At 43.1% G+C, this 19,597-nt stretch overlaps 1 protein-coding gene across 18 annotated transcripts in view; it reads right to left on the bottom strand.

The window, feature by feature from the left end:
- Window positions 1-19,597, bottom strand: part of LOC132405932 (N-acetyllactosaminide beta-1,3-N-acetylglucosaminyltransferase 3-like) — a 115,848-nt gene that overhangs the window by 53,670 nt on the left and 42,581 nt on the right. For 11 of the 18 annotated variants that reach the window (XM_059990921.1, XM_059990917.1, XM_059990924.1 and 8 more), the window contains exons 2-3: window positions 17,280-17,442; window positions 16,800-16,952 (exon numbers count right to left, since the gene is read on the bottom strand). The gene's annotated coding sequence lies outside the window, so the exon portion shown is untranslated. Of the gene's footprint in view, window positions 1-16,775; window positions 16,953-17,279; window positions 17,443-19,597 lie in introns of all 18 variants that reach the window. The other 7 variants (XM_059990918.1, XM_059990916.1, XM_059990923.1 and 4 more) reach the window with 3 other exon arrangements.

The raw sequence follows: 19,597 nt of genomic DNA, 5'->3' as shown, positions 1-19,597 counted from the left end.
ATGGAAAATCTAGTCAGATGGAAGAAGGCAGCATACGTGTGGTTTAGGAAGCAAGGATTAGATGAGTCATATAACCGTATAATAATTACAGCATGGAAACAGGCCATCTCCGCCCTTCTAGTCCATGCTGACGCTTACTCTCACCTTGTCCCACTGGCCCGCACACAGCCCATAACCCTCCATTCCTTTCCTGTCCATATACCTATCCAATTTTACTTTAAATGACAATACCGAACCTGCCTCTACCACTTCTACTGGAAGCTCCTTCCACACAGCTATCACTCTCTGAGTAAAGAAATTCCCCCTCATATTACCCTTAAATTTTTGCCCCCTAACTCTCAAATTATGTCCTCTTGTTTGAATCTCCCCTACTCTCAATGGAAAAAGCCTATCCACATCAACTCAATCTATCCCCCTGATTATTTTAAATACCTCTATCAAGTCTCCCCTCAACCTTCTACGCTCCAAAGAATAAAGACCTAACTTGTTCAACCTTTCCCTGTAACTTAGGTGCTGAAACCCAGGTAACATTCTCTGTACTCTCTCTTTGTTGATATCTTTCCTATAATTCAGTGACCAGAACTGTACACAATACTCCAAATTCAGCCTTACCAATGCCTTGTACAATTTTAACATTACATCCCAACTGCTATGCTCAATGCTCTGATTTATAAAGGCCAGCATACCAAAAGCTTTCTTCACCACCCTATCCACATGAGATTCCACCTTCAGGGAACTATGCACCATTATTCCTAGATCACTCTGTTCTACTCCTAGATCACTCTGTCTATTGAGAAATATAGAGTAGCAAAAAAGGATCTTAAGAAGGGGCTGAGCAGAGCAAGAAGGGGGCATGAGAAGGCCTTGGCGAGTAGGGTAAAGGAAAACCCCCAAGGCATTCTTCAATTATGTGAAGAACAAAAGGTTGACAGGAGTGAAGATAGGACCGATTAGAGATAAAGGTGAGAAGATGTGCCTGGAGGCTGTGGAAGTGAGCGAGGTCCTCAATGAATAATGAGTGGGAACTTGATGATGATGAGGACAATATGTGTGAGGTTGATGTTCTGGAGCATGTTGATATTAAGGGAGAAGGGGTGTTGGAGTTGTTAAAATACATTAGGACGGATAAGTCCCTGGGGCCTGATGGAATGTTCCTCAGGTTGCTCCACAAGGCGAGGGAAGAGATTGCTGAGCCTCTGGCTAGGATCTTTATGTCCTCGTTGTCCACAGAAATAGTACCGGAGGATTGGAGAGAGGTGAATGTTGTACAAAAAAGGTAGTAGGGATAGTCCGGGTAATAGACCAGAGCCTTACGTCTGTGGTGGGAAAGCAGTTGGAAAAGATTCTTAGAGAAAGAATCTATGGACATTTAGAGAATCATGGTCCTATCAGGGACAGTCAGCGTGGCTTTGTGAAGATTGTGTCTAACAAGCCTGATCGAGTTCTCTGAGGAGGTGACCAGGCATATGGATGAGGGTAGTGCAGTGGATGTGATCTGCATGGATTTTAGTAAGGCATTTGACAAGATACCACATGGTAGACTTATTGGGATCCAGGGAAATTTTCCAGGTGGATTCAGAAGTGGCTTGCCTGCAGAAAGCAGAGGGTCATGGTGGAGGGAGTACATTCAGATTGGAGGGTTGTGACTAATGGTGTCCCACAAGGATCGGTTCTGGGAACTCTACTTTTCGTGATTTTTATTAACAACCTGGATGTGGGGGTAGAAGGGTGAGTTGGCAAGTTTGCAGACGACAGAAAGGTTGGTGGTGTTGTGGATAGTGTTGAGGATTGTTGAAGATTACAGAGAGACATTGATAGGATGCAGAAGTGGGCTGAGAAGTAGCAGATGGAGTTCAACCCAGAGAAGTGTGAGGTGGAATGAGAATGGAATGAGAGAAGCATTGGAAAGGGAACAGAGGAGATTTACCAGAATGTTGCCTGGATTAGAGAGTATGCATTATGGTCAGAGATTAAGGGAGCTAGGGCTTTACAATCTGGAGAGAAGGAGGATGAGAGGAGACATGATAGAGGTATACAAGATATTAAGAGGAATAGACAGAGTGAACAGCCAGCACCTGTTCCCCAGGGCACCATTGCTCAATACAAGAGGACATGGCTTTAAGGTAAGGGGAGGAGAGTCCAAGGGGGATATTAGAGGAAGGTTTTTCACTCAGAGAGTGGTTGGTGCATGGAATGCACTGCCTGAGACAGTGGTGGAGGCAGATACACTAGTGAAACTTAAGAGACTACTAGACATGTATATGGAGGACTTTATATGGGAGGCAGGGTTTATGGGTCGGCACAACATGCTTAATGGTCTATACTGTGCTGTACTGTATTGTATTGAGCCCAAAATTGTTCCCAATACTCAAGGTGAGGCCTCACCAATGTCTTATAAAGCATCATATCCTTGTTCTTCTATCCTAGACCTCTTGAAAAGATTAGTAACATGGCATTTACCTTCCTCACCACCAACTCAATCTGCAAGTTAACCTTCACAGTGTTCTGCAAAAGCACTCCCAAGTCCCTCTGCATCTCAGATTCCTGGATTTCTTCCCAATTTAGAAAATAGTCCACACATTTATTTCTACTACCAAAGTGCATGACCATATATTTTCCACATTGTATTTCATTTGCCACTTTCTTGCCCATTATCCTAATCTGCCTGTCCTTCTTTATCCTACCTGCTTTCTTAACCTCCTACCTGCCTCTCCACCAATCTTCATATCATCTGCAAAATTGGCAACAAAGCCATCTATTCCACTATCTAAATCATTTATATACAGCATAAAAAGAAGTGGTCCCAGCACTGACCCCTACAGTACACCATTAATCGCTGGCAGCCAGCCAGAAAAGGATCCTTTTATTCCCACTTGCTGCTTCCTACCAATCAGCCAATGTTCTAACAATGTTAGTAACTTTCCTGTAATATCATGGACTGTTAACTTGGTAGGTAATCTCATGTGTGGCACCTTGTCAAAGGCCTTCTGAGAGTCCAAATATTCAGCATCTACTGCATCCCTTTAATCTATCCTGCTTGTAATCTTCTGAAAGAATTTCAATAGTTTGTCAGGCAGAATTTTCCCTGAAGGAAATCATGCTGACTTTGTCCTATCTTGTCCTGTGTCACCAATTACTCCATCACCTCATCCTTAAGAACAGACTCTAACATCTTACCAACCACTGAGATCAGGCTAATTGGTCTATAATTTCCTTTCTGCTGCCTTCCTCCTTTCTTAAAGAGTGGAATGACATTTGCAATTTTCCAGTTTTCTGGCACCATGCCAGAGTCCAATGATTCTTGTAAGATCATTCTAATGTTACCATAACTTCTAACGCTGCAGTTCCTCTGGTCCAGGTAATTTATGTACTTTTAGGGGGAATCTGATAGGAGAGGAAAGAATGCTATGGAAGAAAGAAGGGAAGGAGCACCAGAGGGAGGTGATGGGCAGGTAAGGAGATAGGGTGAGAGAGGGAAATGGGAATGGGGAATGGGGAATGGTGAAGGGGGGGGGGTACATTATCAGAAGTTTAAGAAATCAATGTTCATGCTATCTGGTCGAAGTCTACCCAGACAGAATGCAAGGTGTTGCTCCTCCAATCTGAGTATGGCCTCATCATGACTGTAGAAGAGGCCATGGACTCACACGTTGGAATAAGAATCAAAAGTGGAGTTATAATGGGTGGCCATTGTAAATCCCGCCTTTTTCTGGCAGATGGAGCATAGATGGTCTCCCAATCTATGTTGAGTTAATGTACCATTGTACAGGAGGCCACACTGGATACTGCATCAACAGACTTGCAGGTGATGATGCCTCGCCTAGAATGACTGTTTGGGGCCCTGAATGGTAGTGAGGGAGGAGGTGTAGGGGCAGGTGTAGCACTTGTTCTGCTCGCAAGTAAAACTGCCAGGAGGAAGATCAGTGGCAAGGGATGAATGGGTAAGGGAGTTGTGTAGAGGGTAATCCCTGCAGAAAGCAGAAACTGGGGGGAAGGGAAAATGCGATTGGTGGTGGGATCCCATTTGAAATGGCAGTCTATGTTTGAAGCCTACACTGGTATCACTTCCCAAATTTTCCTGCGCTACACCAACAACTGCATTGGTGCTTCCTGCAGCCGTGGCGAGCTTACTGATTTAATCAACTTTGCTTCCAGTTTCCACCCTGCCCTCAATTTTACCCGGTCCATTTCCGACACATTTCTCCACTTTCTCAATCTCTCTGTCTCTATCTCCAGAGACAGCTTATCTACTGATATCCTTTATAAACCCACTAATTAAGAACACAAGAAATAGGAGCAGGAGTAAGTCATCTGGCCCATTCAATAATTTCATGGCTGATCTAGCCATGGACTTATCTCCACCTACCTTGCCTTTTCCCCATAACCCTTAATTCCCCTACTATGCAGAAATCTATCAAACCTTGTCTTAAACCTATTTACTAAGATAGCCTCCACTGCTTTGTTGGGCAGAGAATTCCACAGATCCACAACTCCCTGGAAAAAGCAGTTCTTCCTCATCTCCATCCTAAATCTGCTCCCCCAAATCTTGAGGCTATGTCCCCTAGTTCTAGTCTCACCTACCAGTGGAAACGACTTTCCTGTCTCTATCTTATATATTCCCTTCATAATTTTATATGTTTCTATAAGAGCTCCTCCTATTCTTCTGAATTCCAGTGAGTACAGTCCCAGGTGACTTAAATTCTAACAGCTAACTGGACTATACCTCTTGCCACACTGTTACTTGTAAAAATGCCATCACCTTAAGGCAGAAGAGGTGTTGGAGTTGTTAAAATACATTAGGATGGATAAGTCCATGGGGCCTGACGGAATATTCCCCAGGCTGCTCCACGAGGTGAGGGAAGAGATTGCTGAGCCTCTGGCTAGAATCTTTATGTCCTCGTTGTCCACGGGAATAGTACCTGAAGATTAGAGGGAGGCGAATATTGTCCCCTTGTACAAACAAGGTAGCAGGGATAGTCCGGGTAATTATAGACCAGTGAGCCTTACATCTGTGGTGAGAAAGCTGTTGGAAAAGATTCCTAGGGACAGAGAATTAGAGAAAATTTAGAGAAAATCGTGTCTAACAAGCCTGATAGAGTTCTTTGAGGAGGTGACCAGGTATATAGATGAGGGTAGTGCAGGGGATGTGATCTACATGGATTTTAGTAAGGCATTTGACAAGGTACCACACGGTAGGCTTATTCAGAAAGTCAGAAGGCATGGGATCCAGGGAAGTTTGGCCAGGTGGATTCAGAATTGGCTTGCCTACAGAAAGCAGAGGGTCATGGTGGAGGGAGTACATTCGGATTGGAGGGTTGTGACTAATGGTGTCCCACAAGGATCAGTTCTGGGAACTCTACTTTTCGTGGTTTTTATTAACGACCTGGATGTGGGGGTAGAAGGGTGGGTTGGCAAGTTTGCAGATGACAGAAATGTTGGCAGTGTTGTAGATAGTGTAGAGGATTGTCGAAGATTGCAAAGAGACACTGATAGGATGCAGAAGTGGGCTGAGAAGTGGCAGATGGAGTTCAACCCAGAGAAGTGTGAGGTGGTACACTTTGGAAGGACGAACTCCAAGGCAGTGTACAAAGTAAATGGCAGGATATTTGGTAGTGTGGAGGAGCAGAGGGACCTGGGGGTACATGTCCACAGATCCCTGAAAGTTGCCTCACAGGTAGATAGGGTAGTTAAGAAAGCTTATGGGGTGTTAGCTTTCATAAGTCAAGGGATAGAGTTTAAGAGTCGTGGGGTAATGATGCAGCTCTATAAAACTCTGGTTAGGCCACACTTGGAGTACTGTGTCAAGTTCTGGTCGCCTCACTATAGGAAGGATGTGGAAGCATTGGAAAGGGTACAGAGGAGATTTACCAGGATGCTGCCTGGTTTAGAGAGTATGCATTATGATCAGAGATTAAGGGAGCTAGGGCTTTACTCTCTGAAGAGAATGAGGATGAGAGGAGACATGATAAAGGTATACAAGATATTAAGAATAGATAGGGTGGACAGCCAGTGCCTCTTCCCCAGGGCACCACTGCTCAATACAAGAGAACATGGCTTTAAGGTAAGTGGTGGGAAGTTCAAGGGGGATATTAGAGGAGGGTTTTTTACTCAGAGAGTGGTTGGTGTGTGGAATACACTGCCTGAGTCAGTGGTGGAGGCAGATACACTAGTGAAATTTAAGAGACTACTAGACAGGTGTATGGAGGAATTTAAGGTGGAGGGTTATATGGCAGGCAGGTTTAAGAGTCAGCACAGCATTGTTCTATGTTCTACCCTCTTCCAATTCCTCCATCTCCACTGCATCTGCTCTCAGGATTAGGCTTTTCATTCCAGAACTAATAAGATGTCCTCCTTCTTTAAAGAAAAGTCCTTCCCTACCTCCGCCATCAACACTGCCCTCAATCGTATCTATTCCATTTCTCACACGTCAGTTCTCACTCCCTCCTCCTGCTACCCCACAGGGATAGGGTTCCTCTTGTCCTCACCTACCACTTCACCAGCCTCCACATCTAGCAAATAATTCTCTGTAACTTCTGCCATATCCAACAGGATCCCCCCCCCCCCCCCCGCTCCACAACTCTATAACTCTATGCTTTCAACAGGGATTGATCCCCATGCAAATCCCTTGTCCATTCATCCCTCCTCACTGACTTCCCTCCTGGCACTTATCCTTGCAAGTGCTGCACTTGCCCCTACCCTTACACCTCCTCCCTTACTATCATTCAGGGCCCCATTCAGTCCTTCCACCAATCACCCCTTCCCCTCTCCCAGTTTCAACTATCATCTACTACCTTGTATTTCTTTCTCCCATTCTCCCTCCACCTTCTTACTTTGGCTTCTTATCCTTATCTCTCCCATCCTGATGAAAGGTCTCAGCTCAAAACGTCATCTGTACTCTTTTCCATAGATGCTGCCTGGCCTGCTGACTTCCTCCAGCATTTCGTGTGTGTTGATTAGAGTTCCATGTCCTTTTGGCCTTCATTGTTCCATATACCTAGAGTGCTTCTTCAATGCTATTGTTATATGCACTTCGACCTCTTCCTCTATCACTTCATTCTGTGTGGAAATATTTGCCTCTCAGGTCCCTTTCAAATCTTTCCCCTCTCACCCCAAAACTATGCCCTTTAATTCTGGAGTCCCCTATTCAGGGACAACACTGTTACCTTCCACCTTATCTATTCGCCTTGTATTTTAAACAGAGCTATAAGGTCACCACTCATTTTCCCAAGTTCCAAGGGATAAAGTTCTAGCCTGACCAACGACTCCATGTAAAGTTAGGCCCTTTGCTCCTAGCAACATCCTGTATTCTTTCCAGTTTAACTGCATTTTTCCTATAACAGAGTGCCCAAAGTAGTACATAGTACAATGTGCAGCCTCACCAGTGACTTACAGAACTGCTATATATATGTGTGTGTGTGTGTATAAATATATATCCTATATTCAATGATGAAGACCAACATGCTAAATGCATTTTTCACCAGCCTGTCTACCTTTGATGCCATTTTCAACAAACTGTGCACTTGCATTCCTAGGTTCCTTTGTTCCATTGTACTTCCTAATGCCCAACCATTCTTAGTAAAAGTCCAACACTGGTTTGACTTTTCAAAATGAATCACTTCACATCTAGACCATTAAGATACAGGAACAGAATTAGGCAATTTGGCCCATTGAATCTGCTCCACCATTTCATCATGGCTGATCCATTTTCCTCTCAATGCTAATCTCCTGCCTTCTTCTTGTATCTTTCATGCCCTAACTAATCAAGAATCTATCAACCATATAACCATATAACAATTACAGCATGGAAACAGGCCATCTCGGCCCTTCTAGTCCGTGCCAAACACTTACTCTCACCTAGTCCCACTGGCCCGCACTCAGCCCATAACCCTCCATTCCTTTCCTGTCCATATACCTATCCAATTTTACTTTAAATGACAATACCGAACCTGCCTCTACCACTTCTACCGGAAGCTCATTCCACACAGCTACCACTCTCTGAGTAAAGAAATTCCCCCTTGTGTTACCCTTAAACTTCTGCCCCCTAACTATAGAACACTACAGCACAGTACAGGCCCTTTAGCCCTCCATGCTGTGCCGACCCAAAAAAAAGTACTAAACTCACACTACCCCATAACCCTCCATTTTTCTACCAACTCATGTCCTCTTGTTTGAATCTCCCCTATTCTCAATGGAAAAAGCCTATCCATGTCAACTCTATCTATTCCCCTCATAATTTTAAATACCTCTACCAAGTCCCCCCTTCAACCTTCTACACTCCAAAGAATAAAGTCCTAACTTGTTCAACCTTTCCCTGTAACCTAGGTGCTGAAACCCAGGTAACATTCTAGTAAATCTTCTCTGTACTCTCTCTATTTTGTTGACATCTTTCCTATAATTCGATGACCAGGATTGTACACAATACTCCAAATTCGGCTTTACCAATGCCTTGTATAATTTTAACATTACATCCCAACTCCTATACTCAATGCTCTGATTTATAAAGGCCAGCATACCAAAAGCTTTCTTCACCACCCTATCCACATGAGATTCCACCTTCAGGGGACTATGCACCATTATTCCTAGATCACTGTGTTCTACTGCATTCTTCAATGCCCTACCATTTACCATGTATGTCCTATTTGGATTATTCCTACCAAAATGTAGTACACTCCATCTGCCATCATTCAGCCCACTCTTCTAACTGGCCTAAATCTCTCTGCAAACTTTGAAAATCTACTTCATTATCCACAACGCAACCTATCTTAGTAACATCTGCATACTTACTAATCCAACTTACCACCCCATCATTCAGATCATTAATGTATATGACAAACAACATTGGACCCAATGCAGATCCCTGAGGCACACCACTAGTCATCGGCCTCCAACCTGACAAACAGTTATCCACCACTACTCTCTGGCATCTCCCATCCAGCCACTGTTGAATCCATTTTACTACTTCAATACTAATACCTAACGATTGAACCTTCCTAGCTAAACTTCCATGTGGAACCTTGTCAAGGGCCTTACTGAAGTCCATATAGACCACATCCACTGCTTTACCCTCGTCAACTTTCCTATTAACCTCTTCAAAAAATTCAATAAGATTTGTCAAACATGACCTTCCACGCACAAATCCATGTTGACTGTTCCTAATCAGACCCTGTCTATCCAGATAATTATACATACCATCTCTAAGAATACTTTCCATTAATTTAACCACCTCTGACGTCAAACTGACAGGCCTATGTTTCCTTTATTTAGTGGTGAAACAGGTGACAGGGAAGCAATGTGGCCTTGGCTGCAGTGAGGACTAGGCTTCAAGCAGACTTGTCAGATGCTGCAGTCCAGGTGAGACAATGCTGGAGGCGGTGTCACGTGGAGTCCTTGTTTGGTTGGGACAATCATTGTTGCCCTCCAGTGTTTGACCAGTGAAATGACAGATTGGATTACAGGGAGCTGTATCGTCTATTTGTATGTTGCTCAGGGATTTGGACCATACATGTGTTTTCTTACATTTTATTGTGTTTTTTTTTATTCCTCTCTCGCTATTTTGAATGTATGTTACACACCTTGGCCCCAGAGGAATGCTATCCCATTCGACTGCATCCATGTATGGTTTGAATGATAATTAAAGGACAGGACCTCCAGGGTTGTGATCTCAAGATTGCTACCCATGCCACGTGCTAGTGAGGCCAGAACTAGGAAGATTATACAGTTTAACATGTGGCTAAGCAGGTGGTATAGGATAGAAAGCATAAGATTTTTGAATCATTGGACTCCCTTCCAGGGAAGGTGGGATAGAAGGGATAATTTACACCTGAACTGGAGGGGGTTTAATATCCTAGCAGGAAAATTAGTTAATGCTAAACCGTGGAGTTTAAACAGGAGTTACAGAATGATGGGAACCAGACTGCCAGAACAGTTAGTAGAGAGGTTGGTAAGACCAAGTCAGGAATCAAAAGGTTGAGCATGGTGCAACTGGTGCATACATTTCAATGCAAGAAGTATCACAGGAAAGGGAGATGAACTCAAGACATGGATCAATACCTAGAATAACAATATTGTAGCCATTGGTTGCAAGAGCGGCAGTGGCTGGCAGCTCGGTATTCAGGGATTCTGTAGTTTTAAACATGACAAAGTGCAAGGGATTAAAGGTAGAGGGGTGGCATTACTAGTCAGGGGAAATGTCACGGCAATGCTCCATCAGGACAGACTGGAGAACTCAACTAGTGAGGCATTATGGGTGGAACTGAGAAATAAGAAATGTATGACCACGGTAATATGACCATAAGACATAGGAGCAAAATTAGTTCATTCAGCCCATCGAATTTGCTCCGTCATTTCATCATGACTGATCCAGATCCCACCAAACCCCATACACCTGCCTGCTTGGCATATATTTTGATGCCCTGACCAATCAGGAAATGATCAACTTCCGCCTTAAATATACACACGGACTTGGCTTCCACCGCAATCTGAAACAGAGTATTCCACAGATTCATCACTCCCTGGCTAAAAAAATTCCTCCTTAATGGGGCTATATTACAGACCATCCAATAGTCCTAGGGATTTAGAGGAACAAATTTATAAAGAAACATTAAAAACCTACAGCACAATACAGGCCCTTCAGCCCACAGTGCTGTACTTACTTTAGAAATTACTTAGAGTTACTCATAGCCCTCTATTTTTCTAAGCCCCATGTACCTATCCAGGAGTCTCTTAAAATACCCTATCGTATCTGCCTCTACCACCATTGCTGGCAGCCCATTCCACCCACTCACCACACTCTGCGTAAAAAAAAATTACCCCTGACATTTCACATGTATCTATTTCCAAGCACCTTAAAACTTCTAGCCATTTCGGCATCTGAGAAAAAGCCCCTGACTATCAACACGATCAATGTCTCTCATCATCTTATACACCTCTATCAGGTCACCTCTAATCCTCCATCACTCCAAGGAGAAAAGGCCAAGTTTACTCAACCCATTTTCATAAGATATGCTCCTCAATCCAGGCAACATCCTTGCAAATCTCCTCTGCACTCTTTGTATAGTTTCCACATCCTTCCTAATTGAGGTGACCAGAGCTAAGCACAGTACTCCAAGTGGTGTCTGACTGGAGTCCTATATAGCTGTTTCATTACCTCTTGGCTCTTGAACTCATTCTCACGACTGATGAAGGTCAATGCACCGTATGCCTTCTTAACCACATAGTCAGCCTGTGTAGCAGCTTCAAGTGTCCTGTGGACTTGGACCCCAAGATCCCTCTGATTCCCCCACACTGCCAAGAGTCTTACCATAAATACTATATTCTGCCATCATATTTGACCTACCAAAATGAACCACCTCACACTTATCTGTGTTGACCTCCATCTGCCACTTCTCAGCCCAGTTTTGCATCATATCAATGTCCCGCTGTAACTTCTGACAGCCCTCCACAGTATCAACAACACCCCCAACCTTTGTGTCATCAGCAAATTTACTAATGCATCCCTTCACTTCCTCATTCAGATCATTTATAAAAATTACAAAGAGAAGAGGTCTCAGAACAGATCCCTGAGGTACACCACTGGTCACCGACCTCCATGCAGAATATGACCCATCTTCAACCACTCTTTGCCTTCTGTGGGTAAACCAATTCTGGCTCCACAAAGCAGGGTCCCCTTAAATCCCATGCCTCCTTACTTTCTCAATAAGCCTTGCATGGGGTACCTTATCAAATATCTTGCTGAAATCCATATACACTACATCTATTGCTCTACCTTCATCAAAGTGTTTCATCACATCCTCAAAAAATTCAATCAGACTTGTAAGGCAAGACCTGCCTTTGACAAAGCCAAGCTGACTATTCCTAATCATATTATGCCTCTCCAAATGCTTATAAATCCTGCCTCTCAGGATCTTTTGCATCAACTTACAACCACTGAAGTAAGACTTACTGGTCTATAATTTGCTGGGCTATCTCTACTCCCTTTCTTGAATAAGGGAATAACATCTGCAACCCTCCAATCCTCTGACACTTCCCCTGCCCCCACTGATGATGCAAAAATCACTGCCAGAGGGTCAGCAATCCCCTCCCTCATCTCCCACAGTAGCCTGTGGTATATCTTGTCCGGTCCTAGTGACTTATCCAACTTGATGCTTTCAAAAAGCTCCAGCACATCCACTTTCTTAATATCTATATGCTCAAACTTTTCAGTCCACTGTAAAAAAAATCCTTACAATCGCCAATATCCTTTTCTGTAGTGAATACTACAGCAAAGTATTCATTAAGTACCTCCTCTGTCTCCTCCGGTTCCATACCCACTTTTCCACTGTCACACTTGATTAGTCCTATTCTCTCATATCTTATCCTCTTGCTCTTCACATACTTGTAGAATGCCTTGGGGTTTGCCTTAATCCTGCTCGCCAAGGCCTTCTCCTGGTCCCCTTTGGCTCTCCTAATTTCATTCTTAAGCTCCTTCCTGCTAGCCTTATAATCTTCTAGATATTTATCATTACCAAGTTTTTTGAACTTTTCATAAGCTTTTCTTTTCTTCTTGACTGGATTTTCAACAGCCTTTGTACACCATGGTTCCTGTACCCTGTCTCATTGAAACATACTTATGCAGAATGCCACACAAATATCCCTTGAACATTTGCCATATTTCTGCCGTACATTTCCCTGAGAACATTTTTTCCCAATTTATGCTTCCAAGTTACTGCCTGATAGCTTCATATTTCCCCTTACTCCAATTAAACGCTTTCCTAACTTGTCTTTTCCTATCTCTCTCCAATACTATTGTAAAGGTGATAGAATTGTGGCCACTATCTCCAAAATGCTCTTCCACTGAGAACTGACCAAGTTCATTTCCCAATACCAGATCTAGTACAGCCTCTCCTCTTGTAGGCTTATCTACATATTGTGTTAGGAAACCTTTCTGAACACACCTAACAAACTTTACCCCATCTAAACCCTTTGCTCTTGGGAGATTCAAATCAATATTTGAGACGTTAAAATCCCCCATCACGACAACCCTGTTATTCCAGACATTCCAGAATGTTTCCCTATCTGCTCCTCGCCTTCCCTGTTACTATTGGATGGCCTATAAAAGACATCCAGTAGAGTTATTGACCTCTTCCTGTACCTAACTTCCACCCACAGAGACTCAGTAGACAATCCCTCCATGAATTCCTCCTTTTCTCCAGCCATGACACTATCTCTGATTAGCAGTGCCATGCCCCCACCTCTTTTGCCTCCCTCCCTGTCCTTTCTGAAACATCTAAAGCCTGGCACTCTAAGTAGCCATTCCTGCCCCCGAGCCATCCTGGTCTCTGTAATAGCCACAACATCATAGCTCCAAGTACTGATCTATACTCCAAGCTCATCCACCTTGTTCATGATACTCCTTGCATTAAAATAGACACAACTCAAACTGTCAGTCTGAGCGTATCCCTTCTCTATCATCCTCCCTCTCACGCTGCCTACAAGCGTTCTCTATTTGTAAACAGATTACAGACTGTTGCAAGAAACACAAAATTGTTACAGTAGGTGATTTTAAATTTCCACATATTGCCTGGAACTCCCATACTGTAAAAGTACTAGATGGGATTTGTCAAATGTGTTAAGGAAAATTTCCTTCATCACCAGGGTCCTGATGAAGGGTTCCGGCCCAAAACATTGACTGCTCATTTCAACAGATGCTGCCCGACCTGCTGAGTTCATCCAGCTTGTTTGTACGTGTTGATTTGACCACAGCATCTGCAGTGTACTTTGTGTTTAAGTTTTTATGTGCCTGTCAAAATAAAAGGTAAAGATAACAAGAGTAGGGAAACTTGGTTTTCAAGAGATATTGAAGTCCTGGTTAAAAGGAAAATAAAGGTGCATAGCAGATATTGACAGGTGGGAAATAATGAGATTTTGATGAAGTATAAGGAATGCAAGAGAATGTTTAAGAAAGAAATGAAGAGGCTTAAAAAAGGAGTTGCTCTTACAGGTAAGGTGAAGGAGAATCCTGAGGGAGTCTACAGATATGTTAGGAGCAAAAGGATTGCAAGGGACAAGAAGCAATCATTTTGGAGCCAGAACAGATGGGGGAGATCTTAAATTTTTTTTACATCTGTATTTACTCAGGAGATAGTTACAGGGTTTACAGAAGAGAGGTAAAGTAGCATCAACTTCATGAACCCTGTACAGATTACAGAGGAGGAGGAATTTACTACCTTGAGGCAGATCAGGGTGGATCAATCCCTTGGGCCTGTCAAGGTGCTCCCTTGAACCCTATGGGAGGCAAGTGCAGAAATTGCCTGGGCCCTAGAGAGATATTTAAAACATCCTTAGCAACAGGAAAGATACCAGAGGATAGCCAATGTTGGTCTGCTGTTTAAAAAGGCTCCAAACAGAAACAAGGAAATTATAGAGCGGTGAGTCCAATGTCAGCTGTGGGAATGTTACTGGAAGGTAGTTTAAGGGACTAGCTATGTAAGTATTTGGATAGATATGAACTGATTAACAATAGTCAGCATGGCTTTGTGTGTGGTAGGTAACGTCTAACCAATCTTAAAGAGTTTTTCAAGGAAGTTACCAGGAAAGTGGCTGAAGGCAAGGCAGTGGATGTTGTCTACATGGCCTTTAGTACAGCATTTGACAAGCTCCCAAATGGGAGGTCGGTCAAAAGATTCAATCATTTGCATTCAAGATGAGTTAGTAAATTGGATTTGACATTGGCTTTGTGGGAGAAGCCAGAGTGTGTTAGCAGAGGGATGCCTCTCTGACAGGAGGCCTGTGACTAGTGGTATTTCATAGGGATTGGTGCTGTGTCCCTTTGTTGTTTGTCATCTACATCAATAATTTGGATGGAAAAATGGTTAACTGGATCAGCAAATTTGCGAAGAACACCAAGATTGGAGGTATAGTGGACAATGAGGAAGGCCATCACAGCTTGCTGAGGGATCTGATTCAGCTAGAAAAATGGGTTGAAAAATGACAGATGGAATTTAAAGCAGAGAAGTGCAAGGTTTTGCACTTTGGTAGGATCAATCAGGGTAGATCTTACACAGCAGGGCAGTGCGGTAGAACAAAGGAATTTGGGAATACAGGTTATAATTCATTGAAAGTGGTGTCACAGGTCTATAGGTTCATAAAGAAAGTTTTTGGCACATTGGCCTTCTTAAATCAATGTATTGAGTACAGAGACAGGATGTTATGTTGAAGTTGTATAAGACATTGGTGAAGCCTATTTTGGAGTATTGTGTGCAGTTTTGGTCACCAATCTACAGGAAAGATGTAAACAAGGATGAAAGAGTAGTGAGAAAAATTACAAGGATGTTGCCAGGTCTGGAGGACCTGAGTTATAAGGAAAGATGTAATAGGTTACAACTTTATTCCTTAGAATGGCAGAAGATTTAGAGGAGATTTAATAGAGATCTACAAAATTATAAGGTGTACAGGGTTAATGCAAGCAGGTTTTTTCCACTGAGGTTGGGTGAGTATACAACTAGAGGTCATGGGTTAAGTGTTAAATGTGAGAAGTTTAAGGGGGAACATGAGGGCCAACCTCTTCACTCAGAGGGTCATGAAAGCATGGAATGAGCTGTCAGCACAAGTGGTGCATGTAAGCTCGATTGCAATGTTTAAGAGAAGTTTGGATAGGTATATGGATAGTCAGGATATGGAGAGCTATGGTCCTGGCGCATGTCAATGAGAATAGGCAGTTTGAAAGGTCCAGATAGGCCAAAGGTCCTGATTCTGTTCTGTACCCCTCTATGACTATGACCAGAAAGTATTAATTTAAGGTGAGAGGAGGTAATTTCAAAGCAGATGTGAGGGCAAGTTTTTTTTATCAACACGGAAAGATGTGAGCCTGGAATGCACTGCCTAGGGTGGTGGCGGAGTCAGAAACATTAGGGATTTTTAAAAGATAGTTAGGTTGGTACATGGATGCCAGGAAAATGTAATAGGCCCATCCAGCCCTATGAGCAGCACTGACTGGCAAACCCCAACAACTCCGATTTGACCCTAATCATGGGACAATTTACACCCAGCCCTTTGAGCCACACTGACCAGCAATGAAAGCTTTAGAGAGGATGCAGAGGGAACTTACCAGTATGCCTTATGCCTTAAGGCCAGCATGCCTTATGAGGAAACGTGAGCAAACTGGGGCATTTCTATGTGGAGTGAGGAAGAATGAAAGGTGACGTGATAGAGTTGGACAATGTGATAAGAGGCAATAGACAGAGTGGACAGCCAGTGCCTTTTTTCACAAGATGTCAATGGTTAATACAAGAGGGAATAATTTTAAGATGATTGGAGGCAAGTATAGGGGGAGGAGATGTTGTACTTTTATTATTGTCTGCTTACCAAGGAATATAGGACTTTATAACATATTCTGTCCTAGTCTGTGGCCTTGCTCTGATAAAAATCGTTGATATTTTTTTCCAAATACTTTATTGGCAGGTAGGGCATTTGAAACAATCCAAAAAGGAGTACATGCACATTCCTCTAATCTCTTCTGCCCCAAATCATAAAACACATGTCCTGTTGTTTCACCATTGTCCAGGGTACACTGATCTACAATGACCCCCATTCTGTCAGCAATTAATTTCAATGGTACTGTTTGAGTCAAATGCTGGTTGGATCTCTTCCCCAATTTCCATAACCCTCCACACCCCATTTTGGCCCTTCACTTCCGGGTCCTGAGCCTTACACTTGAGAATTCTCCCACAAACGGATTGCCTTTAGCTATCCAGACAGGAAATGGAATTTCCTCCCTCGCCCCTTCATTTTAAACCTACCTCTTTAAGGAAATATTTGCTCACCTACCAAACGATTGATCATTTCCTCTTGCCTCCTCGTTAACTATTCAGAACTTAGGCGGAACATTTTCATATGTTTACACAGCTTTTGAGGCACCCACTCTCTGCCCAAGGCGATTGGTAAACTTCATATCTTGTGGTCGCACCTCACAGCTTCTGACGAATAAAGAGCGACTCTTCATTAACAATCAACGGAAACAGTTCATTTTGCTTGATGTAGATAATCACAGGAAGCCCGCGGAATTAGGTTACGTTCATTCCCGGAGCTCAATGTGTTAATGGGGAGGGTCAACCGCAAAACAGTTCTACCGAACAGTTAACTGTTCGTGTTAGTCGGTATGAGTTTAATTTTTGAACCAGCAATAACAATCAAAAAATTCTTATACTTCTAGTACAATGTGAAGGAGAAAACGAAAGCAAAAAGCAGAAGGAAGTAAAAAAGGGCTTTAGAAAGATCTCTGAAATCTTAAATTTTGTAGTTACCCTGGCTTCATAGACCCAGTTCCAACCGTGTTCAAGGCAGTTGCTCTGTTTCATCTCAGCTAATCATCCGATAACGGTTAGTAAATCTCCGACAGACATCTGCAGATTTTCTTTTCTTTGTAGTTGTAGTATCTCCGACAGTGTCGGTGAAGAAAGAACTAGTCTATATTTCAGAAGAGGGCACATAAGAAATTGGGTTAGTGGGAGAGGCAATAAAAAGGAAATGTGCTATTTACGATAAAACTGTGGGACACGCCCAGTAGCCCATAAAACTGAACGAGAATAATGTCAGGAAGTGGCCTGTTCTGTTACTGAAAAAACAACTAAACAACATTGGAGAAGCTGAGTCCAAGTGCTGCAGCTTTTAACCTACTTCTATCTGATCTTCCAAACTGTGGTCGTCTGCTACTGGCACAGTAAAATTGAGGAACAACACCTCTCAGTCGATTCAACCCAAAACATGACTATCCCGAGTAAGACTTGTTTTTTGAAGAATACTAACTTTCTTCTGACACATTGCATTTTGCATTGCCCAGTAGCTCCTTTTGTGAGATTGAACAAACTCAGGTTTGTTTTCTCTGGAGTAGTGGCTGCTGAGGTACAATCTGATAGGTACAATCTGAATTTATTATGGGCAATGAGGAAATGGCAGATGAGTTGAACAGATACTTTGGATCTGCCTTCACTAGGGAAGACACAAACAATCTCCCAGATGTAATAGTGGCCAAAGGAACTAGGGTAAAGGATGAACTGAAGGAAATTTATATTAGGCAAGAAATGGTGTTGGATAGACTGTTGAGTCTGAAGGCTGATAAGTCCCCGGGACCTGATGGTCTGCATCCCAGGGTACTTAAAGAGGCGGCTCTAAAAATCGTGGACGCATTGGTAATCATTTTCCAATGTTCTATAGATTCAGGAACAGTTCCTGATGATTGGAGGGTGGCTAATGTTGTCCCACGCTTCAAGAAAGGAGGGAGAGAGAGAACAGGGAATTATAGATCGGTTAGCCTGACATCAGTAGTGGGAAAGATGCTGGAGTCAATTATAAAAGAGGAAATTACGACACATTTGGATAACAGTAGATCAGTCCGAGTCAGCAGGGATTTATGAAGAGAAAATCATGCTTGACTAATCTTCTGGAGTTTTTTGAGGATGTAACTATGAAAATGGACAAGGAAGAGCCAGTGGATGTAGTGTACTTGGACTTGCAGAAATATTTTGATAAAGTCCCACATTGGAGATTAGTGGGCAAAATTAGGGCACATGGTATTGGGGGCAGAGTACTGACATGGATTGAAAATTGGCTGGCTGACAGGAAACAAAGAGTAGTGATTAACAGGTCCCTTTCGGACTGGCAGGCTGAGAGCAGTGGGGTACCGCAAGGTTCGGTGCTGGGACTGCAGCTGTTTACAATATACGTTAGTGATTTAGATGAAGGGATTAAAAGTAACATTAGCAAATTTGCTGATGACACAAAGCTGGGTGGTAGTGTGAAATGTCAAGAGGATATTATGAGAATGCAGGGTGACTTGGACAGGTTGGGTGAGTGGGCAAATGTATGGCAGATGCAGCTTAATGTGGATAAATGTGAGGTTATCCACTTTGGTGGCAAGAACAGGAAGGCAGATTACTATCTAAATGGAGTCAAGTTACGAAAAGGGGAAGTACAACGAGATCTAGGTGTTCTTGTACGTCAGTCAATGAAAGCAAGCATGCAGGTACAGCAGGCAGTGAAGAAAGCTAATGGCATGCTGGCTTTTATAACAAGAGGAATTGAGTATAGGAGTAAAGAGGTCCTTCTGCAGTTGTACAGAGCCCTGGTGAGACCCCATCTGGAGTATTGTGTGCAGTTTTGGTATCTAAATTTGATGAAGAACATTCTTGCTATTGAGGGAGTGCAGCGTAGGTTCACAAGATTAATTCCCAGAATGGCAGGACTATCATATGATGAAAGATTGGAGCGACTGGGCTTGTATACACTGGAATTTAGAAGGATGAGAGGGGATCTGATTGAAACATATAAGATTATTAAGGGATTGGACACACTGGAGGCAGGAAACACGTTCCCACTGATGGATGAGTCCAGAACTAGAGGCCACAGTTTAAGAATAAGGGGTAGGCCATTTAGAACAAAGATGCGGAAAAACTTTTTCACCCAGAGAGTGGTGGATATGTGGAATGCTCTGCCCCAGAAGGCAGTGGAGGCCAAGTCTCTGGATGCATTCAAGAGAGAGTTAGATAGAGCTCTTATAGATAGCGGGGTCAAGGGATATGGGGAGAGGGCAGGAACAGGGTACTGATAGTGTATGATCAGCCAT

Source organism: Hypanus sabinus, chromosome 16 (genome assembly GCF_030144855.1).
Source record: "Hypanus sabinus isolate sHypSab1 chromosome 16, sHypSab1.hap1, whole genome shotgun sequence".
Lineage (NCBI taxonomy): Eukaryota > Metazoa > Chordata > Chondrichthyes > Myliobatiformes > Dasyatidae > Hypanus > Hypanus sabinus.
The sequence above is the reverse complement of the archived record's forward strand: the minus strand, read 5'-3'. Positions and strand labels throughout refer to the sequence as shown.